At 41.9% G+C, this 12,752-nt stretch overlaps 1 pseudogene; it reads left to right on the top strand.

Annotated features, from left to right (window-relative positions):
- Positions 1-5,178, top strand: part of LOC112673204 (dynactin subunit 6-like) — a 45,338-nt pseudogene extending 40,160 nt beyond the window's left edge.
- The last annotated feature ends 7,574 nt before the right edge of the window (positions 5,179-12,752 follow it).

Raw genomic sequence — 12,752 nt, 5'->3', positions numbered from 1 at the left:
TTTATTTATTTTTAAAGATTTTATTTATGAGAGAGAGAGAGAGAGAGAGAGAGAGAGAGAGAGAGAGACAGGCAGAGGGAGAATCAGGCTCCCCCAGGGAGTCCGATCTGGCACTCAATCCCTGAACTCCAGGATCACACCCTGAGTAGAAAGCAGAGCTCAACCGCTGAGTCATCCAGGCATTGCTGAGCAGGTATAATTTTAAAAAGTGCTCTCATTCTGGCTCGGATAATAAATTTTACGTAGTTTGGATGATAAATTATATAGGCACATGAATTAGTTAGGAACATCAGTTCTGAAGCCATAGATTCCAAACCTGGGCCGGTCACTTACAAGCTGTCACAGTGGAAAGATTACCTAATTTCTGTATTCAAGTTCTTCATATAAAAATGGGGCTGTTAATGACACATATGTCATGGTATTGTGCTGACTAAATGAGGTAAAGCACCTACAGAGCTGACAAAAGAACTTGCCAAATATGGTAAATATTTCATAAATATTAGGTATTGTTAAATTTGCATGCAGCGTGATGCAAATTTCCCCTTTACAGTAAAGAATGTAAACTGCTTGCAGATCTGTTTTCCCTATCAACATATAAACTAAAACGTAAATAGTTAACATGTGACTAAAAGTGAGATCATTCACAGATGCATTTTATCATTGGGAAACATGGAAATAGAGTATTTAAGATACAAAGGAAATTTAAAAATAAATGTTAATCAATGGACTGTCAAGATGCTTGGTGTTATGTATAAATTTATGTGTCACCTTGACTGGGCCAAAGGGTGGCCAGATATTAGGTCAAACATTATTCTGAGTGTGTGTGTCTGTGAAGGTGTTTACGGGCAAGGCTAATATTTGCATAGGTAGACTGAGTAAAACAGACTGCCCTCTCCAGTGTAGGTGTCCTGTATCCAATCAGTTGAAGGCTACGTGGAACAAAAAGGCTGACTTTCCCTCAAGCAGGACGGAATCTATCCTGCCTGGCTGCTTGAGGTAGAACATTGTCTTTTCCTGCCTTTAGACGTGGAGTGAAAGATCAAAACTTCTTGAGAACTGACCCCAGCAGCTGGTGGATTGCAACTTAAAGCATTGCCTCTCCTGGTTCTCAGGCCTTTTGACTTGGGCTGGAACTACACTAGAGTTCTCCTGCCTCTTACCTTGCTGGCATAGATGTTGGTCTTCCTAGCTCCCATACTCATGTGAGCCAGTTCATCACAATAACACACACACACACACACACACACACTCTCTCTCTCTCTCTCTGTTTTTCTCTCTCTACACACACACACACACACACACACACACACACAAGCACACACGATGCTACTGATTCTGTTCATCTGGAAAACTCTGACTAATACACTTGGGAAGGCACAAGCCACTTGTTAAAAGTACAACTGCATGACAACATGATCTAAGTCCGTAAAGAGTGGGCATTGTGTTCATAGGACTCAGACAACCAGGGTCATAAAAAAAAGGTTTACATAAATAATCAAATGATGGTTATTCGAGGTTGTGGTAGGTAGACTTCTAAAACTGGTCTCCTAACATTTCCCACCACAATCTCAGATACCATGAATAAGATGAATTATCTTGTGCATATTTGTGTTGTTACATGGCTAAAAGGATTTTACAGGTGTACTGAAAGTTACTAAACAATGACCTTAAATAGAGAGATTATACAAAAAAGCCTAATCTAATCACAGGAGCTCTTTAAACCTTTCTCTGGCTGGCAGCAGAAGGGGAAGCAAGAGAGATTTGAAGCAGAAGAAGAACCTGACACACCATTGCTTGTTTGAAGATGGAGAGAACTGCAGGACGAGAACTACAGCCAGCCCCTCTAGAATCTGAGAGCAGCCCCAACAACATCCTGCTCCACAGGAGCTGAATTCCTCTAACCACCTGAAAGAGCTTGGAAATAGTTTCCTTTCCAGAGCCTCCAGGTAAGATCCCAGCCCAGTTGACACCTTGATTTCAGCCCTGTGAGACCCCAAGCAGAGAACTCACTAGATCCATGCCACACAACTGGCCCATAGAAACTGTGAACTAATAAATTAGTGGTTAAGATGCTAAATTTGTCACAATTTGTTGTGCAGCCACAGAAAAACTGATATCAGGTATTTAAGTTATTACTGCATTGAACCTGTTGTGGTTAAGGTAATTCTCTGTATTATCCAACTTAATGGAGAGAATGGGACATAATTTCTGTCCCAGCCATAACCACATGTAGCTCTAAGGTGCAAATTAAAATAAGCACAGCCAAAGTCACAGTGCAGAGAATTCTAACTCTTGTGTAGTGAAGATTAGTTGTAATATAGAGGCAAGAATGGATAGCTTGAAGTATGACAGTAACAAGAAGGATATGTCCCAGTAAGATGCGTGCCATACTTAGTGTGAAGGAGTTCCATGCTGGAGCTGCCCACTCAGTCTCTGCCCTTTAGATAAGGCAGAACGTTCAGTTCCAAGGATATCTTATGGGGCAACAACAGACATGCACAGCCAGGGGAATTGTAGATAAGGGCTCTGAATTAAACTTAAATAAATTATTATGAAAAAGGGTCCTGGGGGCTCTTGGGGGGCACAGTTGTTAAGCAGCTGACTCTTGGTTTCAGCTCAGGTCATGAACTCAGGGTCCAGGGATTGAGCCCTGTGATGAGCACCATGATGAGTAAGGAGTCTGCTTTAGGACTCTCTCTCTCTCCCTCTGCTCCTCCCCCATCCTCCTCCTCCTCCTCCTCCTCTTCCTCCTCCTCCTCTTCCTCCTCCTCCTCTTCCTCCTCCTCCTCCTACTTCTTCTTCTTCTTCTTCTTCTTCTTCTTCTTCTTCTTCTTCTTCTTCTTCTTCTTCTTCTTCTTCTTCTCTCTCTCTCTCTCTCTCTCTCTCTCCCCCCCCCAATTGATCAGTCTTTAAGAAGTAAAAGGGTCTGATGTCATAGACATTCTTTGAGGCTTGAGAGTCAGACAGACTGGCTCCAATACTCTGTGAGCCTAGTTGAGTTCCAGAATTCTAATTTAATGTGTGTGTGTGTGTGTGTGTGTGTGTGTGTAAAACACTTCCCTGATAAAGAATTTTGACAAATATTTACGGACCACTGGGGTTAAGATCCGCCTGTATGATTTTCTGTACTAAGATAGCTGGATCAGCTTGAATGATCCCTCTAATCCCAGAGCCTACCAAAGTGTGTGGTACATATGGATTATCTGACTTTCATCCCATTCCCTATGTTCAATAGCTTCCAGTACCAGTGTATTGCTGACCTCCTGACTTCATAATCAGTGCTGGCCTTTCTAATAATTTTTCAGTTTCTGAAATGTCCTCACAGTGGGAGAAGTTTTGAAATTCTCCTAGGCTTTTCAAATGCAAAGTGATCGATACACAGTATTCACACCTGTAAAGAAGTTTAACTGGAGAAATAAGTTAATAAATATAAGGTTGGTAATGTGATTATTATTTGGTGAAATTTATAAACTTTCAAGAACATGGGACCACGTTGGTGAGTCCCCAAAGAGTGGAATTTTGAGGTACAGACATACGTGTTCATAGTCACGAGGACTCAGTTCTCCTGATCTGACTCCTGCTCCTATTGCGCTATTCTTTCTCAGTCCAATTCTTTGTCTCTTCTTCCTCTTTTCCTCTCGTGCACTGCAAGTGTACCCTATGGAGACCTCTAATTCACAAATTACATTCCGTTTTTTTGTTTGAAAAACAAAAGTACAGGGAAACCTGTGAGGTACTTAAGTGCTGGGACCATGTTTTGTTTGTTTTTTGCATATCCTGTATGAAGCAGACTACATGAAACGTGGTTTGTTGAATTCATCTATTTCATACAGAAACACTGACAACAAAAATGCCCACTTCCAATCTGCAGGTAGTACGGCCGATATTTTTCATAGCAGTGCTGTATGTGTGGCTTTTCAGTCTCAGGTGCCATGCAAGCCCTTCTAGAAGATAGAAGCCCCTCTAGAAGAGGTGTTGGAGGAATGGAAATCTGGTCTGTTTGTCCATGTGCCTCTATATAGCACATAGCATTCTTTTCAGCAGCACACAATATGCCTTACAGTAACAACGCCAGGGGCCTTAGTCATGTATATGCTTTTTCATATCTGCCACTCCTGACTATAATGTCATAAACTCAGTATCTCATGTAAAGGAAAAGTATTATTTGCAAGAGCAAGACTCAAAGTAAATAGACTGATAACATAGCAATGGTAGAGAATATTTTAACTGACGTTGGTGACTTTCAAAAACACAGGGATTTATTTGCATTTTGTTTAAACGTCAGAATATGCTGACCAATGCAGGCAATGGTTGTGACAGGAGTCCTAAATCTCAGGTCTGCCACTTTCTAGCCATGCATCAGGGCCAATATATTTATCCTTCTGGGCCTTAATGTCCTCATTTGTGAACTTGGAATAATGGTACTTATGTTATAGGAATATTATGAAGGTGACCAGCAAGATATGCAAAACACCTGAAACACCGTAGGCCCTCAAAGAGCTTTTATTATCTCTTCTGATAGAGCAGTTAAAAAACAAACAAAAAAACCAAGAAGGATTCCTTTATGAGGATTTTGGGAATGACATACACCAGGAAGTTCATCCAGAGCAACAAATCTAGGATACTTCCTTTGACATGTAGGCTGGTAGAAAAAGCTATTTGACCAAAGTTAAAGTGAAGTTTAGAAACTAAGAGTCTAACTGGTGTCCTCTACTAGGAGATACAATATTGTATTTTTGGAATACTTCTAACAAAACCACTAATTTTCAAACTTGCCTTGAAATAGGTAGCCCAAAAGAAGACGGAAAACAAGAGAAGGAAAAGCTGTTTTCCTACCAATCTCAAATTCCAGGGAATGATGGATGCCTGGCTCAGAACCTTTGGTCATAGCTACTGCTTTGGTCATAGCTACATACATACATGGTGCTCACTAATGGTGCATCTTTCCAGAACAGGCTAATTCTGATCAAGGTACTTGAGGCTTTTACTGTGAAAGAAGGATTGCAGTTATTTTCCTTTTCCCAAATTGATACCAAACATCAGCTGTATGCGTCTTTATCTAAGGAGCCCGTGAAATTTGTGGAACAGCTTGGTGACCCTGAGAAACCTGTTTCGCCTCTGAAGGAACTGGTCTCATGGTGCCTGGGCCTGTGGGTGCGCAGCGTCATTGACAAGTAAACTATCTTCCTTCCTGGGCAGGTTGGATGCCTTTGTGGAAGGGAAGGGCATCCTGCCAAACACAGGATTCTCACACAAGGAAACCAGCTCTGCAACAAAGGGCCTTCCTTAGGATCCACAATCATCAAAAGTCACGAAGGAGTGGTAAGTAACAATTATTCTAGTCTTCTACAAGGGCTCAAAACCATCATCTTTCTTCTGTCACAGCCAGAATTAGTGTTGAATATATCAACATTTGGGCCCAAGGAACAGGGAAAAGATCTCTGGGATGAAGGGCTTCTGAAATTTTGGGAGATAGGATGAGATAGTGCAGAGCTGCACCAGCAAATAATGGAAGGGGAACCAGACAGGACTGCTGGGGGCAGGCCTATACTGCAGACTTTCTGGGGTGTTATCATCAATGAGCCCTGAGTTTCCACCTCGTGTACCTACCTACAAGCTTTCAGGTCCTGGGCAATTTCCACTATGTCCTTGATCTCAATATCCTCCCTTGTGAAGTGAAAATGACAGTATACCCCTGAAGTACTTTTATTAGGACTAAATGAAAGATTGATGAAGAGCCTAGTGTAGCGCCCATCATTATGTGCACTATTACTTCACATTAGCCTCAACATTTATTTCAACCATGTCAGCATATTGCTTTCATTTTGTCTGCTTAATTATATGTTTTATTCTCAAGGATACAGTTTTATTTTAAAAGAAATTAGGTAAATTATAGTATACGTCCTGCACAGATAAAATCATCAGGTGATGAATGGCTATCTGAAACACCCCTCTAAATCCTGCTGTGCAGAAAGAATGGTACCAGCCCTTTGAGGGACCCACAAAAAAATGGGTCAGACTTCTAGCCCTCAAACATCTCCCAGCTGCCTAACATAGTTTGCACGGCAGCTGATACATACATGGTGCTGACACCGATGGCACCTACTAGAATAACTGCGGTTTGGAAACAGAATGTTTTCCCTATTAGTGTCACTTTCAAAAGATTAATTAACGGATTGATTCCACAGATATTCAGCGATGCCTTTCCACTTGAATGAAAAACTGTCCTGGATGGTGGATTGACAAAGACCAATAAAATGTGGCCCTTGCCTCTCAAGGGTGTCACAATGTAGCAAGAGAGACAGATATGCCCATTATATCAATAGATATGATGCAGATGACTAGAGTGTGTGCTCAGCAATGTTCTGGGCTGCTTGAGATATACCAGTGGGCAAGAGACAAGGATCCCTAAGATCAAGGAGCTTCTATTCAAGCAGGAGCTATAGAGGGGGTGGGGAGAGAAATAAGCAATAAGCATAAGAAAGAAGTAAATAACATAGTCTGTTAGGTGATAACTCAGGCCAAGGAAAAGGGGATCAGGAATATGGGGGTGGGGTGGAAAAGGTGAGTGCACTTAGCAATATAAAATAGGGGTTGGGGGGTGCTTGTAGATTTTCATTAGCATTTGACTCTGACACATGAACAGAGGAGCACTAGAAAGGCTTAGGTGCTGAATGAGAAGTATGTACAGGGACAATGTCGGTGCAAAGGAGAAACATAGCAGTCAGGGAACTAGAGGGAGTGACCAAAGAAGCAGAAGAAATCAAGAAGTGCTGCCTCTCGGAGAGAATGGAAGCACTCACCTGGACTTGATATCCATTGATCTTTGTGTTCACACCCTTGGTTGCACACTGAGCCATTACTCACAAAACCACAAAAGTAAAAGGCCTGTATTCACCCTGTGATTCACTCATTAATCAAAGGGAAAACTTGGAGAGGTATTTCTTGCTCCAATCACTTTGTATTGGGGAAGATTTTACTGAATTATCTACCATAGACGCACTATGAAGCCAATTCTGTGATCCAGGGAAAAACAGTATCCAAGACAGACAAAGAAGCAACAAATTGGGGAGCATATGGAGAGTGATCTGAAGAACACAACCCATCCAACCTCCCCATGTGAAAAGATATATTGGAGATGCCTATGTTCACTCATCTTTCATTTTATATCGCTAATAATCAATTAACAGGTACACTAATCACTGGCCTTTGATCCATGTAACTTCCGTCAACATTTACACTCAAACAATATATTTTTAATCCTTCCTGGACACCAAGGTCAGGCACTGGCCTGATTCAGAGAGTATAGATATGTGTCAGGTTGGCCCCCAGCCTTTAATTTCTTACAAACATGCAGGCCAATTACAGAGCTCCTTGGGTAGAGCAGTGACAGAATTAAAGTCAAGGAAGCCTCAAAAATTAAAAAAAAAGCGGGGGGGGGGAGAGGTAATTTAATCTTAGTGTAAGTGGAGGGTGGGTACACATGGTCAGGAAAGCCCTTTCAGGCAAGGTGAGGTTAATGAGGTAGGTACTTTTATAATCCCAGTTTACAGATGAGAAATAATACAGTCAGAGATATTCCCTTGCTTCAGGCTGCAAAACTACTTGAGAGAGCCAGATTTAAATTCTAGGTCATTTGTTTGTAAAACATCATGTTTTCTCTCATTGACTATTGTTTGTAAAACATCATGTTTTCTCTCATTGACTACTACTAAAATCACTTCACCTGACTGTTCGCCTTTACTATCTCCTGAAATCCTCTCAGATATGTTGTGGTCACTCTCCTGAAAGTTGGTTCTGGCTGTGAATGCTAAAGGGCTCTGGGAAGGTCTCTAACATTCTCCCAGGGGAAGACATCTGTATCACAGGAATGGCATGGGCTGTGCATGTCAGCAACTCTCAACATCCATGACATGTGTCATAGAGAAGGGAAGAGGATTGCCTTTGGAGTCACACAGACCAAGGTGTGAATCTCAGCTCCCTCACTTACTGTCTTACTTAAGCGCATGTCAGCTGGTTTCTTAATCTGTTGAAGGGAGATTCTGATACTCATTGTTCAGATTTGTTGGTTGATACATATTAAGTATGTAAAACCAATCAGACCACCAATAGATCAAAATCAATGCCTAGAGTGATGATGAAACAATATCTTCTCTTCTGCATCACTTAATTCCATTTTCTGTGTGCAGAAGTTATTGAACTTCAAGTGGTCAAGTAACATGTCGAGGTGACACACTTGATTGGTGGAAGTGAGGTAGGCACTTAGGTGTTCTTTTCACTAGATTGTGCAGGAGAAGAACATCCAGATGAAAATACCTTTCTTTGAACCCAGTGACTCTTAGCAAAAGAACACCTCATGTAAGAAGTCAATTCTCCACATCATCCAAAAAATGACACAACAAACCATAGCTCCTGATAAAAATAATCTGCTGTAGAGACACGAAGACTTGAATTCAAATACAAACTCCACTCTAAGTCTTCTCTTCTATGAATTGCAAATAGTAATCTCCTCTCTAAGATTTAATGGGCTGTTAAACAGGATACAGGGGTCAACCCAGGGCTTGGCAAACAGATCGTATCCAACAAATGTCACACATCTTAACCTCATCCCTTTCCTTAAGACTCCAGGGAAAGTTCACTGTCAACTTTTGCAAGCAGAGGCTATATTTCTACTATGAAAAGTATTTTATCTATCTCCTATTTTTGGTTGGATTTTGATGGGTGGCAGTTACCAATTGTGCCAGCCAGATTTTGATGTACCACAAACCATCCAAAATTTAGTGACTTTAAACAACCAAATTCTGTTTGTAATTCTGCAGGTCAACAATTTCAGCTGAGCAAAGCTGAGTGGTCCTTTCGCTGTTCTCAGAACGCCTGCTTATGCATCTGTGGTGAGAGCCCCTGGCTCTGCTGGGGGCTAGATGGTCTATCATGGTCTCACCCACATCTGGCAGTTGGTTCACCATCAGCTGTGGTGGAGAGAATACATGGGTCCTGGGCCTCTCATCATCCACCTCACCCACACTTCTTCACATTGTTGTTCTCTGTGCCAAGAGCAGCAAGAGGGGGCAAACCGTGGTGTGCAAGTGCTTTTCAATTCTCTGCTGGCTTCACACTTGCTATGGTTCCATCGGACAAAGCAAATTCCATCGCCAAGGCCAAGGGCAATGTGGGAAGAGATACAGGCCTGCATGCACAAATTACAGTCATTACTGTAACAGTCTACTGTTACCATACTTTGTGAAACAACCACGTTCATCATTAGAGAAATCGTTAACTATGGGTGACCCAGACAGTGGAATGCTAGTCTCCCAAAAATGATTTTTAATCTTCTGCAGAAAAATTAATAGCTATCTTGCCCTATTATCGATCTAATACATGAATAATATATTCATTGTATGAAATTTTGCCAAAAAAACAGTTTGAAATTTTCCTGGCAGTGTACCAAACCGTCAATTGGGGATCCCCTTATCCAGAAATGTGCTGTGACTTTGCCAGTAATAATTCTTCCTGAACCTCTTTCCATATTCTAATTTGCTATTCCTCTCCCTTCCAAAAAATATGGCCCCAGCAGAGACCTACTACATAGGCATCCTCTGATGTGGAAGTGATAGACTTAGACTGAAAAGCGGCCCCTCTGGTACAATGAGGAGATAGGATGTGGTAACTATAAAGTAGACTAGTGATGTGGCTAGGGCCTGGTTGGGCCACCCCTCCCCACAGACATCAATCCCACCTCCGGGCTTTGCTGGAATTCCTCTGGATTCATTCATACTATCTTTCAAAGCTGAGTCTAAGCTCTATCATTTTCTACTACAATATCCCAACTATATTGTTCAGGATTCCTTGGTATTTTATTTATTGTGTGATGGTTGATACTGCTACTCTGAATACTATCACTTCCCTATTATATTTTCTATATGATTACTACTGGAATACATGAAAGCATCCATACTTTAAATATTAATATTTCATTCTGCCATTGGAAAGAATTCATTTTTACATCATTTCTTAGGCTTTTTCCAAGAAGATATTCATATCATTTGGAAAAAATGAAAATTTTGTCTTCTTTACTGTAACAATGCTTTTTTCTCTTTACATTCTCCTTACACTGGAAAGACCATATAAAGCAAAATTTAATCATACTGGTGATAATTTGCCCAGATCCTGATTGTAGTGGAATTTCTTCTAGTTGTTTAACATCGTTTGTGTATTTGTCTATTACACACACTGAAGAATACAGCCTGCTAATATCTATGTTCCTACTTTGTTTTTAATTACAGGATGTCACATTCCTTCAACTGTTCTTTGACCATCCATATAACATTAAAATATGGTCAATAGTAGTAGTATCTCTATTGGTTGAAGTCATTCTCTTTATGTCTCCATTTTATCATTTTCTTCATATGCAACCCACACGTTTAGTCATATTATGCTCTAGATATTGCAGGTGTCTGTTGCCACTGGGAACAGGATCGTTTTTATGAGCTATTCTGGGCATAAATGGAGTAGAACAGAACCTGAGAAGCTGATCCAACTTGTTATTTAAAAATTGAGCTGTAAAAATTGAGCTGGTAAGCGAAATAAGTCACTCGGGAAAGACAATTTTCATATGATCTCACTCATATATAGAATTTGAGAAACAAAACAGGATCATAGGGGAAGGGAGGGAAAATTAAACAAGATGAAATCAGAGAGGGAGACAAATCATAATAGACTCTTAATTATACGAAACAAACAGGGTTGCTGGAGGGGAGGAGGTGGAGGAATGGGGTAACTGGGTGATGGACATTAAGGAGGGCATGTGATATATTGAGCACTAGGTATTATATAAGACTGATGAATCACTGACCTCTACCTCTGATACAAATAATACACTATATGTTAATTAATTTAATTTAAATTTAAAAAGGGAAAATTTTTAAAATAAAAATTGGGCTGTTGGGGAACATAAGTGCCTCAGTCAGTTAAGCGTTCAACTCTTGATTCAGCTCAGGTCATGATCTCAGGGTCCTATCAGGCTCCACACTGGGCGTGTAACCTGCTTAAGATTCTCTCTCTCTCTCTCTCTCTCTCTTCATCCCTCTGCCCTTCCCCTCCCCATTCACGCACTCCCCTTCTCTCCCTCCCTCCCTCCCTCCCTCTCTCTCTCTTTCTCTAAACAAACAAACAAACAAACAAACAAACAAAAATTCCTTTGCACTTACATTTCAGATTCAATTTCCCTTTGATGAGGGATTATTTCCCTGGAAAAGTGAGTTTCCATGATCCTGGTTGCTTGATGCCAGCAGAGGGATTGTGGGTAAGAGAGAGACAAAGATGCCTAAGCTGCAGTATGGCAAAAGTTGGGGGACATCAGAGGTCTTTTCCATAAGGCTACTGTTAGAGCAGGGAAACAATAAGAAAAAAAAGAAAAAGAAAAGGTGAGGGAAGGCTTTTGGTTGTTAAAGTTTTACTGGGATGGACCACTTCTTGGCCAAGAGGACAGCATGACCAAACAGAGAGGTGGTGAGGGAGCACCAAGTGGCTTTGCTGGAGTCCCACACTAGGAGCCTTGTAAACATCAAACTGAAAACTATTAAGGGCTTTCCATAGGTATGTTTTCCAAAACCCAAAGCAGCACCCATCAGTGAGAAAGAGAGAGAAGGGTAGAGGGTGTGGAGGGTGAAGATTGTTGGGACTTAATAAAAGGAGACTTGGGGTGGTTCTGCAGCTGTTGGGTGAATGGGACTCCAAGTGCCAAGGGCTGATACAAGTAGGCGAGAAGTTTACTGTTAGGAAACTGAGGAACAGAGGTTAGGTAAGAGGTCAATAGGAGTTCAAGAAAAGTGTTAAGTTATGGGCTGTGCCAACATGCCCAGCAAGGCCAAGACCCTGACACCCTGAATAAAGGAGACCTCATTTCAAATGGAGTCGGGAGGCCAGCAGGGAGAGCTCTCATGCCCTACCACTGCAGGCCATTGCAGACCCCAACAAAGACAAACTGCTTGGCATTCCCAACAGGAAGAAGCTTACTTTCCCTACTCCAGCAAGAGAAAAAAAGAATTTCTCCTCGCCCAGCAACAAGCTCAGCCAATAGGGAAATACCACAACTGGGCTAATGAGAAACCGTCAGCACCTAGAACTGTTGCTGTCCTTTGTGTCGACTTTGCCTTCACAGCAGTCCCTCCCAACCACCTCCTTTTCCCCAGAAAGTTCCAAAAATCCAAAGATTCCTCTGGTCTCATCTCCAGACTGGCCTATGGGGTGCCATAGTTTGCATGTCCCGAATTGCAATTCCTCTGCTACACCCAAATAAACCCATTTTGCTGATAAACTATAACCGGCTGTTTTACCTTTTAGGTGGACAAACCTGTTGAAGAACTGAAAGGACTGATATGACTCAGCAAAGATTAGGTACTGCTTTGCCAAGAATACTGAGGACCATTTTGACGACAACGGGCCCTCATAAACCTTAAGTCAGTAGCATTCATTATGGGGCGATGATGATGCCCTTGACCTTATCGTCTGTAAAATAAGTGTAGGTGTTTCATGCAACTTGCTGAGGAGGATGAGGAGAAAGGTCTGGCCGCGCCACAGCCAAGTTCCACGCAAAGGCACACGTGGAAACGATCTCGGCCACAGTCACAGCGCGGGAATTGAACTCCCTGAGGAAAGAGATTCCCAGCCTGGGAGGTGCGGGGCGCCTGCGCAGTGGGCCCGAGGCGCCTCACGCGCTGCGGGAGCAGCGAGACCCCCGCCTCCGCCCCTCG

Source organism: Canis lupus, chromosome X, assembly GCF_003254725.2.
Source record: "Canis lupus dingo isolate Sandy chromosome X, ASM325472v2, whole genome shotgun sequence".
Lineage (NCBI taxonomy): Eukaryota > Metazoa > Chordata > Mammalia > Carnivora > Canidae > Canis > Canis lupus.
This window is presented reverse-complemented; position numbering and strand designations above follow the sequence as displayed.